Source organism: Chrysemys picta, chromosome 9 (genome assembly GCF_011386835.1).
Source record: "Chrysemys picta bellii isolate R12L10 chromosome 9, ASM1138683v2, whole genome shotgun sequence".
Taxonomy (NCBI): Eukaryota; Metazoa; Chordata; order Testudines; family Emydidae; genus Chrysemys; species Chrysemys picta.
The window spans coordinates 45,896,950-45,924,803 of record NC_088799.1 but is presented as its reverse complement, the minus strand read 5'-3'; the positions used below and the strand labels follow the sequence as shown (position 1 = coordinate 45,924,803).

General features: G+C 43.1%; 1 protein-coding gene across 3 annotated transcripts in view; it reads left to right on the top strand.

Annotated features, from left to right (window-relative positions):
- Nucleotides 1-10,049: 10,049 nt before the first annotated feature.
- Nucleotides 10,050-27,854, top strand: part of KLHL24 (kelch like family member 24) — a 46,966-nt gene continuing 29,161 nt past the window's right edge. Inside the window, exons 1-2 of one of the 3 annotated variants that reach the window (XM_005282467.5) lie at nt 10,050-10,221; nt 17,319-17,383. The gene's annotated coding sequence lies outside the window, so the exon portion shown is untranslated. Of the gene's footprint in view, nt 10,222-17,318; nt 17,390-27,854 lie in introns of all 3 variants that reach the window. The other 2 variants (XM_042853542.2, XM_005282468.5) reach the window with 2 other exon arrangements.

Below are 27,854 nucleotides of genomic sequence, written 5' to 3'. Positions count from 1 at the left end.
AAAATAATAGAAATATTACTAGCTTGATGATACAGAATTCTGACTTATTGTTGATCATGGTTGGAAATATATTGTAATTCAGTAGTTAGTATTTACCCTTCCTCATTGGAGAAGAGATGGACACTATTAGATTTTTTTGTATTTTGTTTGTTCAAAAAAATGTTTGTAGAAATAACAAAAATATAACTACAACCATCTAAAGAAAGAAGACATAACACAGCCATTTATTTGCCTTTTTATTGCTTCCTGTCTACAGTAATGACCTGTTCCTCATTTCACTTCCCCTATCCTTCTAAAACTACTAAAAACCCCTCTCACCTGTACATAAAAGTTAATATTCTATAGCTTAAACAGCCAAAGAGTTCTGATACCTAGTGATAATATTTTATTTTCCATTTCCTTCTAAAGATTCAGCACCCTAGTGATTATATTTATAGTAGAAAGGTCATGCAGTAAACAATGTGCTAGCACAAAGTAGTGTTTTTTGTCAGAAATCCATACTGTCTCACTAATCCTATTTTTACACTTTTTCTGCCTAATGAGGCTGCTTTTGTATTGGATAGATCTGAGGAAGGAGTAGAATCAGACTGTAAAACACAAATTCTGTATATTAAAAGCAGCAAAGTGCATTGACTTAACTACAGCATTTGAGCCTGCAAAATTCCCACTTTTGTTAAATGTGTTTTTCTAGGATCAATGTAGCTGCTATTTTCTTTCCTTTCTTCATATTACAAAGCTTTATTCAAGAGTAAAGTCCAGAAGTGACTAGGATCTGGCCCTGTATTTTGAAGGGAGCTGAAGGTAGCAGAGCATTATTTTCTTTGGAAATACTTTGGACCCAGAAATCATTCAGATTAAGGCCCCAATTCAGCAAAGCAGGTGCTTAAATCCCATTACTTCAATGCATTTCTGTACCCTAACTGTACCCTCAAACTGGGTCAGGTTGGGAATTTTGTTTGATTTGGAATTACCTATTTATTATGATTGTATAAGTCAACCAATTATACTGTTGTGCAAAAGCAGGTAAGTATTAGTTTTAATAATTAACCAGGAAAAAAATTGCTAAAGGAGTATCATTAATGTGCTTTGATTTTTGTTGTTGTCATGTCCAGCTGTCTCAAGTTGGCCAGCCACAAAATCAGTGGTCACTTCTGAAAATGTTGGCCTACATGCTTAGCACCTACTTAGATCTTTGAAAAATAATAATTAATGAAGTATTATAGAAATGAGTAATTATTAATCATTGACTTCAACTTCTTAGGCAACATACAAATACTTATTTTGAGAGAAATGCTATGGACAGCTTGAGAAATGCCAAACAAGCTTGGTAATGCAATAATAAGGGCCAACAGCAGCTAATAGCAACCCAACAAGATATTTACTGCAGGACAAGCAGCTGTAATTTCTGACAGGGATGTGTGTGGGTGTGCATGGGTGTTTGTGTGTGTGGAAAGAGAGATGACATGAAAATCACCTTTATTCACATAAAATTACATTGAAAACTATTTTAAAATGTTATAAAATCACAATATACATAAAGAAAGATATGAATGAAATAAAACACATCTTAAGCAAACATTGAACATGGGTCACTAAAGCACTATCATCACTCAGCTTACTCAAAATATTGTTAAGATGTCAAATCAACTGAAAAGTGTCCAGGTTATAAGTCAATTTATAAAAGGTGTAATCAATTCATAGCTGGGCCACCATCAGTGCGTGGAACAGCCTTAGCACGTCGTACCCCTCTACCTCAGTCACTCTCTTCTGGTGAGATTTCAGAACAACTAGTTTTGCCTGATCCAGCAGAAAGTTAGCCAGGCAGGAAACTGGGCGAATGTGAGCACTGTATCTCGCTCCCAGAACAAACAGACTGCTGAAAAGTTGCTGCAAAAAATCAACAAGAGGAATCAAATGTGGGCAATGAAGGAAAAAATGAAACACCATGCCTGAAGCTGAACAGAAAGGGCACTGTGCAGACACTGAGGGGTGATATGTTCACAAAACGATTGGTTGCTACAAGTGCTGTGCAGGACCCTCCACTGCAAGTCACTGGAGTGCTTAGACAAAGGAGGTTTATTACAGCATCCTTCAAGCCAGGGCCATAGAATCACTCAAGGACAGAGCCATCCTCCAGGTTGTATTGGGGAGATCACAGATGATGGCATAATCCTGCACCTTGCACGCACACCATCGAGCTGCTGCTTGGTCATGGCTACAAAAGGAACGTTTACTAGACACGTCCAGGAAAACAATCTGCCTGGCTGCACAAGGATCTCCTCTATGGAAGAGGAAACAATCAGTGAAGGGAACAGAGGATTCCCCACAAAAGGGCAGTCCTTGCAAAAATTCCCTGCAAATACCAGAGCAGCCCATTGAGGGAGCGCCGCCTGGAATTCAGTGAGAACCTTATCCAAAAAACACACAGACTGGATTCTGGTCTGAGAAGCAAAAGTTGCTGCCGATTTCCAGTATGACCCACATGGAACAATCAGGTGGGACAGCTTTGTCAAGCCACTTGGAGTAAACGCAGAAAAAGCAGGCTCCTGGAGGAAAGAGCTTCAGAGGGGGAAAAGTGGATTAAAAACAGTGTCTCTTCCAAGAGCCACAGGCTAAAAAAAGAATGGAGGCAAATCTAGACTCTGTACTTGACCAAGTGCCAACAAAAGCAAGTAAAGGTCAAAACCCATCCCCCCAGCACAGAGGAGGAGAGAGGGCAAGGGAATCAGAGCACAGCAGCCGTTGAACAGACCGCAGGTGAAAAGCCACCACCCTGCTGACTAGGTCAATGAGCCCCTGGCTACCCTCATCTAGTGGCAGGAACAGCAAAGCAGGGTGCAAGCAGTGGTAACCATTCAAAAAAAAGTGATTAATGTGCTTCTGAATCTGGTCCAGGAGACCTGGGGGAGGTCTCAAGGCTGTTAGCAATCAAAACACATCCCTTAAAAGAGAGTCCAGGAAGAAGCCAGTGCTATTTCTGCAGGTAGCCCTGCATCTTCTCCTCAGCCCCTTCCCATGTATTGTTCAAATCAAAATCCCCAACACCTTAATCCCAGAGATGCCCCATTGTAATTGTTGGGGCAGCAGTCAGGGACTGCTGCATTGCCAAGAGCCCCATAAAATCAAATTACTCTTACTCCAGGTAATTCAAGCAGCGGACACTTGTTCGTATATTTGTGAACAAGCACAAAGCGCCTGCATGTCACCTTCAGACATGATGAAAACTGAGACATCGTCTACACAGGCCAACAGATAAACCAGGAAATCATCAGCCTCCCTGGCATAGATCAAGCCAGTCAAACGGCTTCTAAGAAGGTGCAGGAATGGCTCCAGACACTGGGCATATAACTTCCCAGACAGAGGGCACCTTTACATATGCCCCTGCAGACTGGGGAGCAGCAGCTAAGACCCCCATTAATCCTTAAGACACTAAAAAAGTTATGGTACGATAAAAAATATGACATGAACACTAGCTTCTAACATTTTTAAAAAATAACTATGGTTAACTCTATCAAAGACCTTCTCCTGGTCCTCTGAAACAAGCCCTACATCCAGATTAGAAAGTTTGCTAACAATAAAAACATCATTAATTAAGAACAAATTATCAAAAATACAGCTATTAGGAATAGGATATATTTGATCAGGGTGTATCAAAGAGTCCAGGTAGTCCTTCAGCCAATTGGCTACGGCCCTGGATATAATCTTATTATCAGAGCAGAGAAGGGAAAATAGATCTCCAATTCTGTAAATCACAGAGGTTCTCTTTTCTGTGCAACAGGGAAATCACTACTCTGGGGCAACTGAGAAGGAGTTCTTTCTCCTGGATACACTCCAGCACCAGTGGAAAAAAGTCAGGACCAATAAGATGTCGGAAATGTTTGTAGAATTCAGATGGCAGCCCATCAATACCTGGGGCCTTGCCTGTAGAGAGCTGTTGGACTGCAACAGAGAGCTTCTGTAGTGACAGCGGGGCATCAAGGCACCACTGCATCTCACCAGTTAGATTAGTAACCCCTGATGCAGCTCTGCTGGTGCCAGCATGTCATAGGTTTCAGGCGAATACAGAGTACTGTAAAAGAAAACAGTTGCTTTCTGGACCTCAGCAGGGTCAGTCATCAAATGACCATCCAGCAGCCAAAGACAAGAGATCTGCTGATGGTCCGTTGTCTTTTTTCTCCAACCTGAAAAAAAAACCTTCTGAGAACATGCGTGTCCTATAGCTGGATAAAAAAGGCCCATCTCAGGGCCCCCTGCATCTTCTCTTCCAACAACTATCTCAGGAGTCAGTACATCTCATTTAGAGTTTGGTGAATCTGTACCAAGATCGCCATGATTGCCATCTGCAAGGTTGCCATGAAGGTCCAAGATATCTCATTCCAGGGCACTAGTGGCCTGATGCAAGGACCATGTGGAGGCCTGGATATGCTGCTAGCAGAACAGTTGGATCTGGACCGTCTCGACACCCCACCGCTGTCTTAAGGATTCATATAGGGGCTTTTGCTGCCGCCAAGCTCCCAAACCACAGTGAATATCTGCAAAAAGAACAGGAGTACTTGTGGCACCTTAGAGACTAACAAATTTATTAGAGCATAAGCTTTCGTGGGCTACAGTCCACTTCTTCGGATGCATATAGAATGGAACATATATATCCAAAGAAGTGGGCTGTAGCCCACGAAAGCTTACGCTCTAATAAATTTGTTAGTCTCTAAGGTGCCACAAGTACTCCTGTTCTTTTTGCGGATACAGACTAATACGGCTGCTACTCTGAAACCAGTGAATATCTGGGTGAAATTCAAGTCCTTTAATAATTTGCTGTTAAAGCACCATTGAGAAGCACAGGCAGGAAGAGGGAGAAATACAGTGATCAGACAAGTGAGTGGGAAACACCGAGGACCAAACAAACATATTCACACTGTCCTTCATGGTATAAAAGTGATCCAGTCTAGCATCTGAGATGTGTTTGGGAGTAGCCTTCAGCCCACAGTACTGCCTAACAGTGAGGTGAGAGAACCTCCAAACATCTACTAGCCCAAAGGTGTGCAGGAGACAATACCCTTCTCTGGCTGCCTGAGGGTGTGGCTCCTCATGGTTCCTATCTAAAACATAATCTACAGTGCAATTCAAATCACCTCCCAGGACAATAATAGTATCGGGTTCACAGCCAAGCATGGAATGGGTAAGTGTCTGCAGAAAGGAGAGACAATCTCACCCCACAGTAGGGACATACACAGTAAAAAGATTAAAAACAACAATACCAGTATGTCTCCCCAGCTGGAGGAACCGGCCCTGCACAAACTTCTTTACAGACAGGATCTACGCCCCTGCACCCCAGGAAAAGAGAACAGCTACCACAGCAGTGACATTAGAGTCATGGCTCAAGAAAACTTCCCCCTTTCCATTCCTTCAACCAGTTTCCCTGATTATCAGGGTCCGAGTGGGTCTCTTGCAAAAGGACTAGATCAGCCCATTTTTGTCTGAGAAATTCAAAGAGTTGTGCCCTTTTATGGCCCCAGCAACCATTAATATTTAGAAAGCCAAAGTTGAGCAGCACCATGGAGACTAGAAGGAGAGAGTCAAAGAGCAGAGAGAAACAATGGAAAGTGGAAGTATCTGGGGAAAAATGAGCCATTGGGAGGCCAATATATCTTGAACAATCCCCACATACTTCCTCACCTTGCTCAACAACTTTTTGAGATGGAAACATTTCCTATGATCAACCGAGGTATCTTTCAAGACAAGGGCAGCTAAGTGAACAAAGCACTGTAAATCATAAGAACATAAGAATGGCCATACTGGGTCAGAGCAGAGGTCCATCTAGCCCAGTATTCTGTCTTCTGACAGTGGCCAATGCAAGGTGCCCCAGAGGGAATGAACAGAACAGGTAGTACATCCCCTGTCGCCCATTCCCAGCTTCTGGCAAACAGAGGCTAGGGAAATCAGGGAAATAGGCCTCAACCTCAAATCCCCACTTTCCTTTAGTGCTATCCAAAAAGTCATTAATCTCTTGCATACTGTACCTACTCTTCCTAGATAGCTGACTGGCTGGGGCATCAGGAACCAGTGAAGAGTCAGTGACATCATCAACAATCTCTTCTAGCTCCCTCAGACTCTGCCAACTCAGAAGAACATTGAGCTACTATTGTAACATTCACAATTGCGAAGGAGAGAGATTCAGTAGGAGCAGCTGTCATATCTATTTTCCCAAGAGTGGAAGGCAGTACAGTCCCAGGCTGGGACATAGTGTCATCACTGCAGTATACAGGATTGTGGACTTGAGGATTTACCATCCAAAGGGAAGACAGCACGCATTGAGAACTCTAGGCATGGAGCTAACCCCCCCCCCCCCCCCCCAGCACAATGCTGTCCTCCTTCTCAGGACACACAGCTCCATCCTCAACCACTTCCAGAATCTCATGTGCCTCCAAAGTCTTAGCCCCTTTAGAAACAGTCCCACATAAATCCATCTCATCAGAGTGTTCTTCACCCCCATCTCTAGAATCTCTCTCTGCTTCCTCTGCAGGGAGGTGCTCCTCAACCTCCAGGACTTGCTTCTTTCCAAGCACAAGTGATGGGATCACAACAGAGGCTTCTTCTAGGGAGGCTGCTCCCTAGACAACAGCAGACCACATATGGCGAGTGGGAGGATAGAATCTGGCGGTACAGATGCAGGCTCTGTCTCCTGCTGGTTCCTTGATGTCCCAACTCCCTCCCCACTATCCTGGGATCCCATATTCTTACCAGAGGCCCCCAAGCCAGAAGTGCATGGGCAGGAACCTCTCAAATGACCAGGGTCTCCATGCAGGAAAAAATTCATATTTGCAGAGGTAGCAAACACTGTATAATCTGTCCCATCTATGTGGTCCTTTAACACCAGGTTCAAGGGCTGTTCACAGTTACTTAGAACCACATAATCCTGGCACCGGAATGACATACCATGCCCGCCATTTGGGTTTTTGCAGCCCAGCGGAATCATCCCAACAGCAGAAACTACATTCCTATAATGGGAGCAATCATACACTAGAGTCACTGTGAAGCAAGGGAGGAAGAGTGGGCACTGGAAAGGCTACTTTACTAGCAGGAGGAAACAAGAGGAAAACTGGAGCAAAAGACTCCTTGATCCAGAGTCCCTCCTGTTCCAAATTATTCACAAACTGCTCTTGAACCAGGAAAATCACTATAGATTTACTCATTCAAGAGGCAGATTTTATATTAGCACAGCCAATAACCTTACCTACACTCAGCAACACTTCCTTCACTGTGCAGGAGACAGAAGGCACACATCAAACCTGTTGCTTGTGGGTCCTGTGATTTCTGAAATTAGGGAGAAGCATCACTTGATCTGCCATGCAGGGCCATCTCTAGAGATTGTGGTGCCTTACACAGCCCCCCTGCAGGGGGCATCCCAGGCCTCTGCAGAGGGTGGGGGGTGTCCCAGGCCTCCGGGGGTGGGGGGGCTGCGCCCAAGGGCTTTGGGAGGCAGGAAGAAAACTTTTGGAATGTGAACCACTGTGTGATATATGTTCCACTCTATATGCATCCGAAGAAGTGGGCTGTAGCCCATGAAAGCTTATGCTCTAATAAATTTGTTAGTCTCTAAGGTGCCACAAGTACTCCTGTTCTTTTTGCGGATACAGACTAACACGGCTGCTACTCTGAAACAAGATTTGGTATACAGAGACTTCAGCCTGCTTCATACCATGGCTCAAACACCATTCAAAAACCTTTTAACCTTTTATTACAGATATGGAGAAGAAAGAAAAGGAGTTAAAGCAATTGAAATATAAAGTATTAAGTAAGGCTTTCATTTTCACAAAATTTCTTGTTCCCTTTTCCTTTAGCTACAGAGAGTTTTTAGAAGGAAAAAACATCCTTGTTTGACAGTATGTTAGATGGTGTCAAATATGGTAATAACTGTCCTTTTGGGGAAGAGAGAAGTTAGTTGAGATGAACTGAATCTGCTCGTTACTGCTGTTTTTAAAGTCTAATCCCATTTCATCTCAGGTGGTGGTTGGGATTCAACTGGAGCTGCCAAGGCTGCTATTGTCCTCTGGATACCTCTCTGGCCTGACCTGATCAAGACATCCCTCAGGATTATGATGAAGGTCCAGAGTCCCAGGAGACAGTGAGGATGGAAGCCATGATGGGGAAGCTCACTCCAGTAGTCTCTGTCTGTTCTTCTTATACTTCCCACACACACACACACACACACACAAGTCTCTTTGTTTAAGAACACAAAAAAGGAATGATTGGTGGATAGCCCATTCCCTCATTATTTTGTCCACCAATTAAGCCTTGTTTCTGACACACCAGTTTTGGTTCACTGATTTCTGGTTCCACATCTTGTTTGCATCAAGCATGATTTTAACAGTCTTTGAACCGATCAGCAGGCCTTTTAGTTTAGACTTATTCAGTTTTTCTGTCTCCTTTTTGTACCTTTTCCCATCAACATTTATGATTGTAGGTTATTGTTACATTTCATGAACTTTTAAATACTTTTACAGTTGAGCTCATAATTAAAGTAAATTTGTAGGCTCAATTATTATAACACCCCAACTCATTACTGCTTTCTTCAACCTGCAGAGAAGTGAGCTGTTTGTAGGTCTAAATTTCCTTGTACTGCTGCCTCCTTCATCTGTTACTGCTTCACTAGCACTGGTAGCAGGTGAGGACATGGCAGATTGTGAAGAGCTGGGCATGCAGAGAAACTACTACCTAAATATAACCAGGAATTATACTATTTCCTCTTCTCCCCATCTCTACAGAGTGGGAGGGAGAGTCTGAGTGACATCTTGGCCCCTTTTTTCCTCATGCAGTGAACTAGCTATGCACTCAGGTGCCTTAGAAATTCAGCGGTATCGGAGCAGTGTTGTTCTCATACAATCCTTGGAGCCAATCTTGCCAAAATTACAGCTTTTCCTGAAGTGAGCAAGAAGGAAAAATCCTGACATTTGTGTTAAACACAATTAAATGGTGCCTACTGACAACACTGTGTATATTGGAGAACAGAGATTAATTGGGGGAGATTGTAGCTGGAGTAGATGAAGTAAAGATCCTCTCTTTTTTTCTTTTTTAACTATTTCCTATTTTGGGGCCTATTTATGAGAGGAGACATTGTCATATTCATTAGTCAGTTGTGTACTTTCCTAATATATATTGGGTAGGCCCCAAAAATACATTTGTAGATTTTGGGGGACACAGAAGCACCAGATACAAAATGCAACAACTGAAGAGAAAACAGTGCTTTAATTTGAAAGATATGGTACTGTCAGATTGCAAAATTATTCTCACTCAGGGTGAAGGTTCATTTTTTTTTTTTTTTTTTTTGGTAAGAGGAGTAAAATATAAATTGTTGGGTTTTTTTCATTATAATCTTGATAAAGGGAGTTGAGTAGATTTTGGATTTAGGCTGCTAAAATTACATGATAATTTGTAAGGCTGTAATACTGTATATCAGTGGGTGTTGGAGAATATTTTTCACTGAGCCTCTCATTTTCTTTTTGCCTGTTCTGCTTCCAATTTCCTCTTCACTAGTTTTTTCTTCTTTCAACTAAATCAGAATTGAAACATTGACTATCGAACAAGAAATCTAGTTTAAAAATTTCACTTATGAATAATTTCCCAATATATAATGTCCTAACAGCCAAGGGCATAAATCAGAACTTTTGTGAGCACTGATGGTTGCACTCACCAAGATTGTGGGCTCATTTTTGGAAGTGGCCTTCTGAAAATATTACCTCAAGTTACAGCTAAGGACTAAATTTTCACTGCAGTTAAGACTATTCAGTTCTGGTTCCATTCAGAAAATTCATGTGTAAATTATACATGCCAACAAATACCTGGGTGTATCTATATTTTATATGGGTGGTGCAATTATTTTTGGGAAGTTGGCCCTTGATAGTTGCTAATGGTTTAAAATACCAGCTTCAACTCTGACCATGGACAAAAATGGGCAGGCAAACGACGTGACACGGATGTTTGCATCGCTGTGGTCTCTTTGAACTACATCTCCCAAGTACTTCTGCCGCTGTGCTCCCACTGGCTGGCGTGTCACTGACATCATGTGTTTTGGCTTTGGCAGGTCACATGTTTCTCAGGGTCTCCTTTGTTTTGAGTTGAGCTGGAGCTAGAGAGACAGCCCTAAAACAAAAAAGGCAGAACCAGAGCACAAGCAGCAGCCCCACTTCCCAGCACCAGCAAATCTGCAGGAGCCAGGACTGAGAGGTAACGGGTGTCTGTGCGTAGCTGTCAGCGAATCACAGCGGCAGTCACCCTGTGTGTTGGGGGGCTCCAGGGGCTGGGGCCAGGAGCCGTGTCCCAGCACACCGGGTTGTCTGCTGCCAGCGGGGACGGGTGTAAAGCAGCCTGGGGCAGGGACCATAGACTTTAAGCCCAGAAGGAACCATCGTGCTCATCTTGTCTGACCTCCTGCCCATGGCAGGCCACAGCGCCTCACCCACCCGCTGCTGTGACAGACCCCTACCCCACAGCTCGTGGACAAGGGAGCAGGAGGCTGAGCCTGCCGGTCTCTGGGCGCCTAGTAACGTTCCCCCCCCCCCCCCCAGGTGGGTGTCAAGTTCCCCTCCCCGAGCATCCGGTCTCTAGGTACGGAGCGGTCCCCAGCCTGGCGGGGAGGGGGCGCAGGCTGGGCTTGCTGAGGGGCCCGGGGCTTGGCCGCAGGGGGACAGACCTGGCGCAGGCGCGGAGCCTCAGAGAACCGGGCTCCTCGCCGGGGCCCCCCGTGTGCCGGCTGTGTCAGTCGCGGCGGGACACGTTGTGGTTGAGCCGATCACAGGGGATGACCCTTTCTCGGGGGGAAGAGGTGCTGCCCCCCCATCACAGTAACCCCTCCGGGCCCGGCGAGGGTACTACAGGGCCTAGAGAGGGTAGTAACGTTCTTTCTTCCCCCCCTTGGAGTATGTGGACTAGGGCAAACCACAACGGAGGGAAGGGGTGGCGCTGCACCCCTCGGTATTTAGTAATTTGGATCCTTCCTTTCTTATCCTCCTCCTAATAACAACGGTGTTGGGGGGGGGGGGTTAAGGGTACTGGCGATTGGATAAAAAGGGAGCAGGAGGCGGGACTTTGGTGCTGCTTCGGTCTGATTGGGCAGAAATATTCGGGCGAGGAGATGGGTTGTCGCTAAGGCTTCCCCGGGTGAAGGTGAGCTGGAGGGCGCGCGCGTGCGCACACGTGGCAGCCCATGATGCTGGTAGTGCCTTGAGGGAGCCCATTGTAGTAACACGCATGCGCACACCTTGTGGTGGCCCGTGGAGGTCGGGATGGTTATCATCCCTGGCGCCAGTCTGAGGCATTCCTCCCCCATCCCCTTGGTTCGCCGCCGGACGGTCTCCAGCCGGAGCCCGAGGGAAGGGGACGGGCGGGCCAGGCTGTTGTCCAGGCCGCCGCCTAGAGTAGTTGTGTAGAGCGGGCTCCGGGAGAGACCGACCCGGCTCAGCGCGGTGCGGGCCATGTCGGGAAGTGCCAGGTGTGGAGGCCAGGGCTGCTCCCTTGTGTGCCTCCCCCTGTGGCCCTGGCAGTGGTACGCGCACAGCGCCTATGGCTGCAAGCGCCCTTGTGTTGTGTGATTCCAGGTAACAGGCTGCCAGTTGACTAGCTCCATGTAAATACTAGAAACTCCGCAAACATGGCTTTTTTTTTTTACCCGGAACAACTGTTTGTGGAGGGCTACGTCTTCACTAGCAACGTTAAAGCTCTTCCCGCGCTATAAAAAACCCACCTCCAGGAGGGGAATAGCTACCAGCGCTGTGCCGAGACTACACATTAAGCGCTGCTGGGTGAAGACGTTGCCAATGAAGACGTGCCCATAGTAAAGCCTTGCCCCTCTTTTGCAGAACAGAATCTCCCCGGTATAGACAGACCCTGAATTGCATGTTAGTCTGAACTAGTTTTGAAATGCATTTGTTAGGTCTGAACTGCCATTTAAACCTTTTTAAAAACTTAGGCAACTGTGCCTATTTAAAAACGGTTTTTTTTTTTAATTTCTAGTATAGACAAGTCCAAAGTGGGATTAAACGAGTATTAAAATGAGATATTTGGCAATGCTTCTCAAAGCAGTTAAGTGCTTCCTGTCCCACACTGATTGTCCTAAATAATTCCAAATCACAGATTAGAAACAGAGGGGTTTAGTCTCTAAGGTGCCACAAGTACTCCTGTTCTTCTTTTAGTTGACAGTGACACAGCAACACAACTGTGTCTCTTTACCATATATTGTTTCTATTGCAAATAATCTAGAGTCTGGTAAATCATGCACTGGGAAGAGTGGTACCAGGCTTCTATTTTTGTAGTAGTGTTCATACCGACAGTACATAGAGTAAACAAGTTATGAGTACATTGCCTCAGCCTGGGAATATCGCCACATGGGCCTCACAACTCACTTAGGCAAAACTCCCATTGACCTCAGTAGACCTTTATGTTGCAACCTTTTGTAGCAGTTTTTTGCCGTTTCACTCTTGTGTGTGTGTATGGGGAGAGGGGGTGGGGAACAGCAACCTTGAAACACTCTTGGATTATAACTGTGCTAACATGCAGTTAGCCCTCAGGGCACAAAGTATAAATAGAATCCTCCTGATAATACCTGGTGAAATAGCACTCAAGTTTCAGGACATAGATTTATAACGTATGCAAAATCTGTATTTAAATAATGTTAGGGCTGTGATGCAATCAGACAAAAGCCAGTAACCCACGCTCTGCCATTGACTCAAGTGGCTGTAAACAGGAAAAGGTCAACAGTGTAAATTGAAGACAATATCAGCCTTCAATTTCCTGGCTTTTGTCCATGATTTTTACCGCCTTGATGGTACAATGCATCTTTTTTCTATTTCTGTGTTTCTATGGGATTTTTTTAACAAAGAAATATTCAGGTGTATAAACGTAAGTATAAAACCAATCTTGCCATTGTTACACGCTCAAAACTCCCACTGATTTCAATTAAACGTGACATAAGGAAATCCCATTGAATTAAGGCATTAGGAGTGGTTTTAGTGTACTGCACGTCAGTTCTTCAGTCACAGATTTCAAGAGCATGCAAGACCCGAATTTCTAGTGTAAAATAACAAGCAGAAAAAAACTCTTAAAAATCCCTGAAACTTTTTAGACCTTTCTAATGTCACACAGAAACAAAAAAAGAAACATTTTCCCCCTTTTATACATCACCTTTTTAAAAGCAGACTGAACAAAAGTTAGAGAATATACTGTAGGGAACAATCCTATTTTGGTCAGAAGGATGGACTAGATGAACAGTCTTTTCCGTATTTGATTTATGATGTCCAACTATGTGGAATAAAGCACATCCACTGGATATGTTTGTTAAAATAATCATTAAAATAATTAGAATGAGAAGTAAAATGCAGTTATTAGGCTTCAGCATAAACACTGGTATTTATTTAGTTGTATTACAGTAGAGGCCGACCCAAGGTCGTTGCACTAGGACAGTGCTATACAAACACATAGCTTTGTCTTGACTAGGATTAAAGGTGTGTTGTTAGAGTAGATAACACCTAGTACTACACACATTCCAAAACTCCTAGGGTGCAGCCAGACTATGGATTTGGATTTTGTTTGTTTTTACCATGTGTTAGTAATGTGATAAAAAAAACACCTGTTTTCCTGGTAAAGACAAGGCTCTGGGCCAGGTTTACATTAGCAACTTTTGCCACTGTATTAATGTTGGTAAGGGTGTGATCTTTTTCTTATGACATTTCTATACTGGCAAAAGCCCTAGTGTAGATACAGTTATACTGGCATAAAAGTGCTTTTGCCCATGTGTCTTATTTTGCTCAGGGAACCAGTATAAACTATCCTGACAAAAGCAATTTTTGCCAGGGCAAGCTATATGTACAGTAGATGGGTTTGCCAGTAGAGGTATACTGACTGTAGTCTTTCATTAATTTGGGGTGCAGATTACACAAGTCACTAATCACAGGTTCTTTAGTCAGGTGGCTACTTGAAATTATTATGAGATTGGTGGGCCACACTTAGAAACTTGAATTATCCAAATAAATCCATGGATAATCGTTAGGGCTGTCAAGCAATTAGAAAAATAAATCACCATTAATTGCTCTGTTAATAATAGAATACCATTTATTTAAATATTTTTGGATATTTTCTACATTTTCAAATATTGATTTCAATTACAACGCAGAATACAAAGTGTACAGTGCTCACTTTATTTTTAGTACAAATATTTGCACTGTAAAAATGATAAAAGAAATAGTATTTTTCAATTCACCTCATACAAGTACTGTAGTGCAATCTCTTTATCAGGAAAGTTGAACTTACAAATGTAGAATTATGTACAAAAAAAACCTGCACTCAAAAATAAAACAATGTAAAACTTACAGCCTACAAGTCTACTCAGTCCTACTTCTTGTTCAGCCAATCGCTACAGACAAACACGTTTGTTTACATTTGCAAAAGATAATGCTGCCTGCTTCTTGTTTACAATGTCACCTGAAAGTGAGAACAGGCGTTTGCATGGCACTATTGTAGCCAGCGTCGAAAGATATTTACCGGCCAGATGCGGTAAAGATTTATATGTCCCTTCATGCTTCAGCCACCATTCCAGAATACATGCTTCCATGCTGATGAAGGGTTCTGCTCAATAACAATCCAAAGCAGTGTGGACCGACGCATGTTCATTTTCATCATCTCAGTCAGATGCCACCAACAAAAGATTGATTTTCTTTTTTGGTGGTTCGGATTCTGTAGTTTCCTCATTGGAGTGTTGCTCTTTTAAGTCTTCTGAAAACATGCTCTATACCTCGTCCCTCTCAGATTTTGGAAGGCACTTCAGATTCTTAAACCTTGTGTCAAGTGCTGTAGCTATCTTTAGAAATCTCACATTGGTATCTTCTTTGCATTTTGTCAAATCTGCAGTGAAAGTCTTCTTAAATCGAACAACATGTGCTGGGTCATCGTGCAAGACTGCCATAACATGAAATATATGGCAGAATGCAGGTAAAACAGAGCAGGAGACATACAATTCCCCCCCAAGGAGTTCAGTCACAAACTTAATTAACGTACACCTCTACCCCAATGTAACATGACCCGATATAACATGAATTCGGATATAACACGGTAAAGCAGCGCTCCGGTGGGGGCGGGGCTGCACACTTCGGCGGATCAAAGCAAGTTCAGTATAACGCAGTTTCACCTATAACGCGGTAAGATTTTTTGGCTCCCGAGGACAGCGTTATATTGGGGTAGAGGTGTATTATTTTTTTAACAAGCATCATCGGCATGGAGGCATGTCCTCTGGAATATTGGCCAAAGCATGAAGGCGCTTACAAATGTTTAGCATATCTGACACTTAGATACCTAGCAATGCCGACTACCACAGTGCCATGCGAACATCTATTCTCTTTTTCATGCGATGTAAATAACAAGCGGGCAGTATTATCCCCCGCAAATGTAAACAAACGTGTTTGTATTAGTGATTGACTGAACTGGAACTAGGCCTAAGTGGACTTGTAGGCTCTAAAATTTTACACTGTTTTATTTTTGAGTGCAGGGTTTTTTTGTACATAATTCTACATTTGTAAGTTCAACTTTCCTGATAAAGAGATTGCACTACAGTACTTGTATGAGGTGAATTGAAAAATACTATTTCTTTTTATTATCATTTTTATAGAGCAAATATTTATACTAAAAATAAATATAAAGTGAGCACTGTACACTTTGTATTCTGTGTTGCAAATTGAAATCAAATATTTGAAAATGTAGAAAAACATCCAAAATACTTAATAATTTTCAATTGGTATTCTATTGTTTAACAGTGTGATTAAAACTGCGATTAATCACGATTAATAAAAAATTTTGAGTTAATTGCGTGAGTTAACTGCGATTAATCGACAGCCCTAATAAGCATTAATACACAGAAAACACATAAAGAATAAAGCAGTCCCTGCTGACATACTCACAATATAGTAGAGACTGGTGAAGATAGAAGAAAGAGTCAGTGCAGAACATCGTAAGTGGGATGTAATGCTCCCGGCTTCCACCATCTGATCACCCCGATGCACACATCAGAGATTGGGCATACATCTTTTTTTATACTCCTTTTCCCTGAGCACCCACACACCCAGGTACCATATTTAGATTATTTTCCAGCCTAAGGTTCATGTAGGGCTATCCAGAAAACCATAACTGGGGTTCTGATTGTTGACACAAGCCACATGCCTCGGTACATTTCCTAATATTTCTAACGCATCAATGCAGTTAACTTCATGTTTACACATACTAAAAGTCCCCCTGGTTTTTGTTCTTTTCCAGTTTACTTATTTATTACAAGATCTATATTGCAAAAATCCTTATAACCTAAGCCAAACACTCAAGCTAACTTATGTCAACTGTTTATGCTAACTGCTAGGCCTCACTAGGTCTACTGCTGATAGCAAAGCCTATTTGAAATAATTCTTTATAGAGTTTCCCCTACTTTTATAACAGCTGTTCTTAAGCAGCTTAGTTTATTTTAACATATGAATTAACAATACAGAAACTCCTAAACAAGGGTTTCCAAGATCAGGTCGGGCTTCAGTGGTCAATCTGGCAAACCTTTTATAATGTAGACCTGGCCTTAGGGCTTGTCTACACTTGGGCCAAGTCTACACTACAAAGTTTTGCCTATACAACTTATGTCAGAATATGAAAAAAATCATCCCTCTAGCCAACATGCTGGCAAAAAAAACCCATGTAGATGCAGTTTATCCTGCAAAAGAATCTTCATATGCTGTAGCTTACGTCATTTAGGGAGGGTATATATAGCTATAGACACTTACTACAACAACAAGCAGGTTCTTCTGTTGACCTAGCACTGTCTACACTGGGGCTTAGGTCGTCTTAACTACATCTCTGAGGGTGCAGATTTTTCACAACTCTGATGATGTAGCTAGGTCAACCTTTTTCTAGTGTAGACTAGCCCTAATACCACCTTCCCGAACAACATTAGCTGTGCTGACAAAAGTACTCTTCGGTTGGAATAATTGGGTTTGCACTGGACTGTTTTTTTTTTTTTTCCCAGCATAGCTATATTGGTTAGGGGTTATGATTTTTTACACTCCTAGCCAATATAATTATGCTGGCGTAAATTTGTAGTATAGATCAGGCCTACCCCATGGAGTTATTCAGGAACAGTTGTTCCTAAATCAGGCAATGTGTAGCATAGCCCTTAGACAGCATAGACTTTAACATGTGCTAATGTGATGAAATTGAAGTTTATGGGGGAGCTGTATGAGATGGTCCCTGCCCCAAAGAGTTTAGATGAATGGGGAAATTCACATCTCTCCAATCTATTGTTTCAGGTTGTCTGCAGACTCAGGAAAAGAGAAGCACAGTGGTTCACATTCCAAAAGTTTTCTTCACAACTGTAAGGGTAAACATTTACAGTATTTATTTTTTACAGAAAATGGTAGGGCCACCAGAAAAATGCCAGCTACAACAGTGATTGGTACTATATGAATACCAAAGATTAATAGATAAAAACAAGTTGGAACAGCTTTTTGCCTTTTTCAGTTAACCTTTGGCTCAGTTTAATTAAAACTTTTTTTATTATGAAGTAGCTGGGTTTTTCAAGGGTTTAGATCCCCTTGCGCAATACAAGAAATTAAGATTATGTTAGGGAGCAACTTTTCTTGCCAATTTTAATTACAGAAGCACAAAAGGTATGTCACATCTGTCAAATTTTTCCTTTCATATAATTTTAAGCGTATCCAAATTATGGGTAAAAATTTGGTTTAAAAAAAATTAACTCACTGCACAAACCTTATACACCAAAGCAGCGTTTTACAGTTGATGTATAGTTCACTTCATAACACAGGATTATAAAAGTGACATGAAAGACTGCTGTACTGGAACAGTGAAAATGTATGATCTTGGTTCTCCAGTGAGCTCTGCCTGGCTCAGGGGTTTGCCTACCCATAGCTCATTGCAGGATCAGGGCCTAAATATTAAAGTGACCTCAAAACTTGTCAATGGAAAAAATGGATTGTTCTTTCTGACAAAATAAATGAACATACCTTCTTTGTGCTGATTTAAGGGCCAGTTTCACCAAACCTTCCGCATGAAAGTCTTCCTTACTCTCACAAGTAGTTCAGTTACCTCAGTGTGACTCTCCATGTAAATAAAGATTTACACAAGGTCTTGCCATTATTTTTCTTATATGTATTATGTCATTTTAGAGATGTAGGGGTTGCTTAGAAACTTTACTCTTTGGGGGATTTTTCATTTCTCTCTCTTTAGCTTTAGTTAAATTTGTGGCAGAGAACCTGAAACTGAACACTTAGGGTTTGTGTACACATGGAGATATTCAGGAATAGTGTGGTCACTCTTAAGCCATGTCTACACTACTGGCGCTACAGTGATGGAAGGGCTTTTTTACCGTCGCTGCAGTTAGTCCATCTCTCTGAGCAGTGTAGCTAGGTCAGTGGACCTAGCTGCACGTACATTGGGGTTAGGTCATCTTAACTTCGGCACTCAGATGTGGGAATTTTTCACACCCCTGAACGATGTAGCTAGGTCGATCTAAGGGCTACACTTGCGAGTTAGAGGACATTAAAGCAGCCCAGTGCGCTCTAACTCACAACGCATCCACACTGGCAAGGCCCGTAGAGCACTCTGACTCCGCGGCTAGAGCGCTCCTGGTACTCCACCTCGGCGAGTGGAATAACATTTGATGTGCCCCTGCTGGAGCGCCACGGCGCCAGTGTGGACACCCTGGTCTGTTAAGGCGCTCTGATTGGCCTCCAGAAGTGTCCAACAATGCCTGTTCTAGCCACTCTGGTCATCAGTTTGAACTCTACTGCCCTGCCCTCAGGTGACCAACCATCAGACCCGCCCTTTAAATGCTCTGGGAATTTTGAAAATCCCCTTCCTGTTTGCTCAGCCAGGCGTGGAGTGCTCTCAGCGAATCTTTCCAGGTGACCATGCCTCCACGTGCCAGGCAATCCCCAGTATGGAGCAATGGCGAGGTGCTGAACCTCATCAGTGTTTGGGGGGAGGAAGCTGTCCAGTCCCAGCTGCGCTCCAGATGTAGGAATTATGATACCTTCGGGCAGATATCAAGGGACATGATGGAAAGGGGCCAGTGCACTTATAAAAATGGCAGGTCACAGGGGCAGCACCGGAGTGGCTGTTTGCCTCGCAGGCTTTGCGGTAGGCATTCTGCAGCTCCTTCACTTTAACCCTGCACTGGCCAAGCGGACTCGATCCAGGCGCTCGTAGCCATGCAGGCGGAGCACTACCACGCCTGCCCCTCCCCCCCCCCCCCGCAGCCCTTGTCCCAAAACTCTTTCCCTTGTGCCCCCATGTCACCTCCAATCCACTTTCCCCAACATCCGGGTTCTTATTGCCACCAGCTGCCTCCAACACCTGTAGCTTCACCACTCAGCCCTGAAAACTACGACCCTTACCCACTGCACTCAACCCCTATCACCATACAGTATAGCCATCCTGAAGTGCAGCACTCATTGCAAAGCACTCCAAACAGGAAGGCTGAGTATGATCACAGGACATATGCAAATCTGTGATTGTCCCGTTCCCCACTCCACCCCTTTGCCTTTTCTCTTTCTCAAGCAATTGTGTTTCTTTTCAATAAATGCATTTTCTTTTCAATAAATGGATTTTTTTGCTTTGAAAACATTCTTTATTATTGCATAAAGTAAAAGATACCTTAGCCCAGGAAAGCAACAGGCACCGCAAGTCAGTGTATCATACGTAGCAAACACAGATTCCTACTAACATTGGAACCACTGCACTTCACTCCCGTGCAGGGCACCAGACATTACTGGTGGCTTTCAGCTTCAAATTGCTCCCTCAAGGCATCCCTAATCCTTGCAGCCCCACGCTGGGCCCTTCTTATAGCCCTGCTCTCTGGCTGTTCAAATTCAGCCTCCAGGTGTTGAACCGCCGAGTTCCAGGCCTGAGTTAATATTTCACCCTTCCCTTCACAAATGTTATGGAGGGTACAGCACGCGGATATAACCGCGGGGAAGCTGTTATCGGCCAGGTCCAGCTTCCCATGCAGAGAGCGCCAGTGGCCCTTTAAACAGCCAAAAGCACACTCCACAGTCATTCTGCACTGGCTCAGCCTGTTGTTGAACCACTCCTTGCTGCTGTCAAGGCTCCCTGTGTAGGGTTTCATGAGCCACGGCATTAAAGGGTAAGCGGGATCTCCAAGGATCACACTGGGCATTTCGACTTCCCCTACGGTGATCTTCTGGTCTGGGAAAAAAGTCCCGGCTTGCAGCTTCCTGAACAGGCCAGTGTTCTGAAAGATGTGTGCATCATGCACCTTTCCGGGCCAGCCTGTGTTCATGTCAATGAAACGCCCACGGTTTCCACAAGCGCCTGGAGAACCATAGAGAAATAGCCCTTCCGATTAACGTCCTCCGAGGCTAGGTGGGCTGGTGCCAGTATTGGAATATGCGTCCCATCTAGCGCCCCTCCACAGTTAGAGAAACCCATTTGTGCAAAGCCAGCCACAATGTCCTGCACGTTACCCAGAGTCACGGTTATTCTGAGGAAGATGTGATTAATGGCCCTGCAAACTTGCATCTACACGATTCCAATGGTCGACTTCCCCACTCAAAACTGGTTAGCCACTGGTTAGCTGTCCGTAGTTGCCAGCTTCCAGATTGCAATAGCTAGCTGCTTCTCCACTATCAGGGCAGCTCTCAATCTCGTGTCCTTTCGCCACAGGGTCAGGGCAAGCTCCTCACACAGTCCCATGAAAGTGGCTTTTCTCATGCGAAAGTTCCGCAGCCACTGCTTGTCATCCCAGACTTGCATGATGATGTGATCCCACCACTCAGTGCTTTGTTTCCTGAGCTCAAAAATGCCGTTTGACGGTGGTGAGCATGTCCGTGAATGCCACAAGCAATCTCGTGTCGTATGCATTACTCGAGTCGATCTAGTCGGAGTCCTCACTGTCACTTTGGATCTTAAGGAATAACCCGACTGCCAAACGTGATGTGCTGGCGAAACTCGTCAGCATATTCCTCAGCAGTTCAGGCTCCATTCCCACAGACCGAAAGGGAAGACAGAGCGCCAATTGAAAGATGGCGCCAATTGTGGACGGAAGCAGAGGGATTGCTGGGATGCGAACCGATGCATCATGGGGTGTTGGGATGATGCCCAGAATCCCCCGCCCCCTTCCTACAAGCCACAGCGCCAGAATGGGAAGAGGTGCTCTGTGGGATAGCTGCCCACAATGCACCGCTCCCAATGCCGCTGCAAGTGCTGCAAATGTGGACACGCCAGTGCACATGCAGCTGTCAGTGTGGACAGACTGCAGTCCTTTCCCTACTGCACTTTACGAAGGCTGGTTTAACTCAAAGCGCTCTACATTTGCAAGTGTAGCCATGCCCTAAATTTTAAGTGTAGACCTAGGTTTATTCAGGAACAATAGTACCTTGTTCCTGTTTCGTTTAATCCACTCTGAATCCAGTAACATGGAGTTAGTCAGGAGCAGCTGTTGCACTTTACATTCACACCCTAATTTACCTGTGTTAACTTTCAAGTGTAGACAAGCCCTAGGGCCCACCCCCACTCTCCCTGTTAACACTGATGCAACTGAATGGGTGGTAGCACCAATGGAAGTATTTTTCTGATATTACCTAAACAAGGCCATAGAAAGGACAGTACGTATAAATTCTAGGAACTACACCTCTACCCTGATATAATGCAACCCAATATAACACGAATTCGGATATAACGCGGTAAAGCAGCGCTCCAGGGGAGGGGAGCGGGACTGCGCACTCCGGCAGATGAAAGCAAGTTCAATATAACGTAGTTTCACCTATAATGCGGTAAGATTTTTTGGCTCCCGAGGACAGTGTTATATTGGGGTAGAGGTGTAATTCCTGTTCCCATTGCAGTTAGTGGAAATATAACCTTTTAATTCAGCAGGACAAGGATTGCAATCTAAAACGTTTAAAAGCAGTACATTCTACTATTGGTTTGTTGTAATTTGCTTTCCTCTCTAATTTCTTCCCCCCTTTGGTATCATTTGTGTGATATACTTTGTTAGTAATAATAATGTGATAAATAATAAACTAAAGCTTCATAAAAGTGCATGGTACTTTAAATAAATGAAAGAAGATTGGTAGCTCTTGAGAGCATTTCTTTAAAGTACCATGCACTTCGATGAAGCTGTATTTTATTATTTATTACATTATTATTTTACTAATTGATTGCTGACTTTTGTCCTCATCCCTGTACAAAGTATAGAAGACACACGTTCCCTTCCTCAAGGATCTTGCAGTTTAGGTCAGGGGTTCTCAAACTGTGGCTTGGGACCCCCAAAGTGGGTTGCTTCGGTCCCCATTCCTGAGGTCATGTAGTAATTTTTCTTGTCAGAAGGGGGTCGCGGTGCAATGGTTGGTTTAGAACTGTTGGTTTAGGTATATGGCTTGAAAACACAATGCCCCTTATTAAGCAATTAATAAGTATTATGAATTGCACTGTATATTGCATGCTAAAACTTAAATTTGTCAATTTAATAAGAACCAAATCCTGCTTTCTTTACTTATGTCAATAATCCCATTGAAATCAATAAGATTGCTCATGGGAATAAGATGAAAAGAATTTTGCCCTGTTATGCTATACACTAAGGCCATAATTCTGTTTACATGCTAGTTTTACCTGGGTATAACTCCACCAGCTTCATTGAAGTTACTTCTGATTTACATCAGTTAGATCAAAATCAGGCCTTTAGGTTTATAGTTATATTCTCACAGTTGCACTTTCCTTTTTTACTGCTGATGTAAATCCCAATCTGCCACACTTTTTCATGCTGAGTAGCCTGAATTTACTGTACAATTAGTATCAATATGAGTAAATGTGGCAGGGTTAGGCCTCAATATAAGAATATAAGAACCATACTGGATCAGACCAATGGTCCTTTTAGCCCAGTATCCTGTCATCTGACAGTGGCTGGTGCCAGATGCTTCAGAGGCAATGAACAGAACAGGGCAATTTAGCAAGTGATCCATCCCTGTCGTCCAGTCCCAGCTTCTGGCAGTAAGAGATTTAAGGACACTCAGACTACAGAGTTTCATCCCTGACTATCTTGGCTAATAGCCATTGATCCTCCATGAACTTATCTAATTTTTGTTAACCTTCACAACATTCCACAAGTTGACTGTGTGATGTGTGTACAAGTACTTCCTTTTTGTTTGTTGTAAACCTGCTGACTAGTAATTTCATCAGGTGACCCCGATTCTTGTGTTATGTGAGGGAGTAAATAACATTTCCGTACTCATTTTCTGCACACTATTCATGATTTTATAGACTTGTATCATGTTCCCCCCCTTTAGTCATCTCTTTTCTCAGATGAACACTGTCTTTTTAATCTCTCCTCATCTGAAAGCTGTTCCATTATCCCTAATCATTTTTGTTGCCCTTCTCTGTAATTTTTACAATTCTAATATATCTTTTTTGAGATAGGGCAACCAGAACTGCATGCAGTATTCCAGGTGTGGGCATACCATGGATTTATATAGTGGCATCATGGTATTTTCCATCTTATTATCCATCCCTTTCCTAATGGTTCCTAATATTCTCTTAGCTTTTTTGCCTGCTGCTGCCCTTTGAGCAGATTTTTTCGGAGAACTATCCACAGTGATTCCAAGATCTTTCTTGAGTGCTAGCAGCTATTTAGGCCCCATCATTTTGTAAGTATAGTTGGGATTATGTTTTCCAATTCACAATACTTTATCAACATTCAATTTCATCTGACATTTGGTTACCCATGTATGCAGTGTAGTTGTAGCCGTGTCAGTGCCAGGATATTAGAAAGACAAGATGAGTGAAGTAATATCTTTTATTGGATCAATTTCTGTTGGTGAAAGAGACAAGCTTTCAAGCCACACAGAGCTCTTCTTCAGGTCTGGGAAAGGTATTCCGAGTGTCCAAACTAAATGTAAGGTGGAAAAGATTGTTTAGCATAAGTAGTTAGCACATATCGTAAGGGACCATTCAAGGTACAGTGGCCTGTTAAAACCTCTGCAGTCATAGGACCAAAAGGGGGCTAGTGGATTACAGATTTTTGTAATAAGCCCTAAATAAGGCTACGTTTTAGTCACGGGTATTTTTTGTAAAAGTCACGGACAGGTCACAGGCAGTAAGCAAAAATTCACGGTCTGTGACTTGTCCATGACTTTTACTAAAAATACCCGTGACTAAAACGGGGGGAGGGGAGGCTGCCTGAGGGCATGGCAGGTGCTGAGGGAGGGCGGCCTGTGTGCTGGGGGAGGGCAGTTGGTGGCACACAACCTAGAACCCTCGCTGGTGCTGGAGGGGGCAGTTGCGCACTGCCTCCGCCCAGAGCACTGGCTTTGCAGCTCCCATTGGCTGGGAACCATGGCCAGTGGGAGCTGTGGGGGTGGTGCCTGCAGGCAGAGGCTGTGTGTAGAGCTGCCTGGCCATGCCTCCACCTAGCAGCTGAGCAAGGGGGATGTTGCCACTTCTGGGGAGCCCCCCAGGTAAGTGCCATCCAGAGCCCACCTCACCCCGTCCCATGCCCCAACCTCCTGCTCCCTCCCACACCTAAACTCTGCTGCTGGGCGGGGGGGGGAGGGGCAGCGCAGTGGCCCAATATTGCCCCAGCAGCAGCTGGTACGACTGGTGCAGGGGCTGCCTGAGGTGCCCCATAGCCAGGTGCACCGGCCGCTGCAGAAGTCATGGAGGTCACGGAATCCGTGACCTCCGTGACAAATTTGCAGCCTTCGCCATAAATCCAGTGTCCACTTACCCAGTCATCCAGTTTTTTGAGATACCTTTGTAACTCTTCACAGTCAGCTTTGGATTTAACTATCTTGAATAATTTTGAATTGTCTGCAAACTTTGCCACCGCAATGTTTACCCCCTTGTCCAGATCATTTATGAACAGGAGTGGCCAACCTGTGGCTTCGGAGCCACATGCAGCTCTTCAGAAGTTAATATGCGGCACCTTGTATAGGCACCAACTCTGGGGCTGGAGCTACAGGTGCCAACTTTCCAATGTGCCAGGAGGTGCTCACTGCTCAACCCCTGGCTCTGCCACTCCCCTCAGCCTGCCACGCCTTTGCTCCTGCACACCACGAAACAGCTTATCGGGAAGTGCGGGGAGGGAGGGGGAGGTGCTGATCGCCGGTGGGTGGGAGGCGCTGGGAACAGGGTGGAGGAGCTCATGGGGGGCTGCTGACATATTACTGTGGCTCTTTGGCAATGTACATTGATAAATTCTGGCTCCTTCTCAGGCTCAGGTTGGCCACCCCTGATTTATGAATATGTTGAAAAGCACTGGTCCCAGTACAGATCATTGGGGGACCCCACTTTTTACCTCTCTCCACTGTGAAAACTGACCATTTATTCTGACCCTTTGTTACCTATCTTTTAACCTATTACTAATACATGAGGAGCTTCCCTCTTATCCCTTAACTGCTACTTTGCTTAAGAGCCTTTGGAGAGGGGTCTTGTCAAAGGCTTTCCGGAAGTTCAGGTACACTATATCAACTGGATCATCCTTGTCTACATGTTTGTTGACCCCCCTTAAAGAATCCTAGTAGATTGGTAGGCCATGATTTCCCTTTACAAAAGTCATATTGACTCTTCCACAACAAATCGCTTTCATCTATGCGTCTGATAATTCTGTTCTTTATTATAGTTTCAACCAGTTTGCCTGGTTCTGAAGTTAGGCTTATTGGACTGTAATTGCCAGGATTGCCTCTGGAGCCTTTTTAAAAAATCAGTGTTACATTAGCTATCCGCCAGTCATCTTGTACAGATGCTGATTTAAGCAATAGGTTACATACCACAGTTAGTAGTTCTGCAATTTCATATTTGAGTTCCTTGGAAAGCAGTATAACTGGTGAGTTTAATATTTTCATTTGGCCCAGGAGATGTCACTACTGGATAAAACTGTTGCAAAATCTATTGGATAGAGTATAGAGATACAGATTAGAATATCAAGTGACACAATATTAACTGGGTGCTTTAGCGGGCTTTATTGAAAATGTTACATTGAATGCAACAGTATTCTTTAGGCAATAAATTGACATGTAATCTATGTGTTAATCCAAATTAAGAATAATTATTTTGTAGCCTTCATATGACCTTATCAAAAGTGTTTTCTACCTTGTAAATAGTTTCTAGAGGTTTTCATTAAATTGTGTCTGAAATGGAATTGAGCCCTATGTAAAAAGCAACAGTATGACGTTTGGTATATTTATAGTGTTCCTTTTTAAAATTGTCTGAGTGAGAAAATTGTACTACAGAATACAGTCAAGAATAGTGCCTTCTAAAGAGGCTTTATAAAAAGCCTGTTTAAAAAAAAGTATGGTTCATTTTGTTCTATGTTAAGAGATGGTATAACCGGACTTTGGTCCAGTAATATGCAGCTCTGAAGATGCTGGGCAGTCAGGAAATAAAATTAGTATTAGAAACAGCATTTACTGTCTCTGCACATGGGGAATGAGAGGAAATGAACGTAATCTCTTAGAATCCTTTTTTTAAAAAGAATCTTTTGCACAAGTTTTAAAATAATTTGAGACACATCTTCCTGGAAGTTTAAAAATGAATCCATACACTTAGAATTATGGAAGTTAGTGCAGGAGTGCTTCCCAGGTTTTTTTTTGTAGGGCTTTAATCCAGTTTGTTTTAAAAATCAGGAATCAAAAGATATACCAACTGAGCTATGCTTATAGGGATGATCATCGTATATACCTTCACCAGGCTATGTCTAGGCAAATTAATTATATTATATTTACAGGCAACCTTAATTCATTTCCTAACCTTTGAGTGTTTGACTTTGCAATCTTAATAATATTCTTTTAACATACTTTGTGTGTGAGTGAGAGAGCTGTATATATTGATGATGATATAATGCCTTCGACTATAGTCTTTGCTTTTAAATTTTAGATAGGAGTTAACTATTGTCAGAAAATAGAAATTCTCCTTTAACTCATTAGGTAGCCCCCACTTCTTACTTCCAGATGCAAAGACTCCTTATTCATTTGCTTGCATAATGGTTTTCTCACAAATATACATAATTTTTTATTTGATACTTATTCATGCGGTTGCCTTTTTTCTGTGGTATCTACATTATGCTTCAACATGAATTTGAAGTATTTTTTCCAAAATGCACATTAGTAACCTGTATTAATTTTTAATTTCACCATAGCATATTGATTAACTGATTGTTTTGCTGATAAGGAGAAAGAGTTAAGACATTTGCTTTTGCTGATCAGGAATGGTCACTGGGATAAACAAAATCATTAAACTCCATAGATTGCATTATGGTACTGATGTATACTGAAGACTGAGATGTAGTTTGTAGCCTCCCTCTACAATTGTTCTAGTTTAAAAATTTCTTCTTTAATATTACTTTTATTAGTGGTATTACAGGAGCACCTGGAGGCCCTGAGATCAGACTTGCGTTGTGCTAGGGGCTGTGCAAACACGTAGTAAGAAGCAGTTTAAAAATCTGTATAGCAAAATCCTGAGGTCTTTACTCAGGCAAACTCCTGCTGATATCAACTGAGAGATTTGCTTGAGTAAGGACTTTAGGATTTAGCCTTTTGACATTTTTAAGCTTGATATAAAGGTGATACTCCAATTAAGCAAAGGCTAGGGTATTCATAATTATGGTTCTCACAGCAACCTTAACTCAGTCCTTTGTGTGTATGCATTACAGTAGGATATATTTCATTGCATTGCATGGTGTCACATTTCATTTGCCAAATAATAACTTTTGACCGTTACTAGAGTAGTGTAAGTTACACAGATTTTAGACTGATCAGGCTATTTGTTTTGTATTATGCAAGTTTCATAAATTTCATAATTCTTTCATTGCATTAACT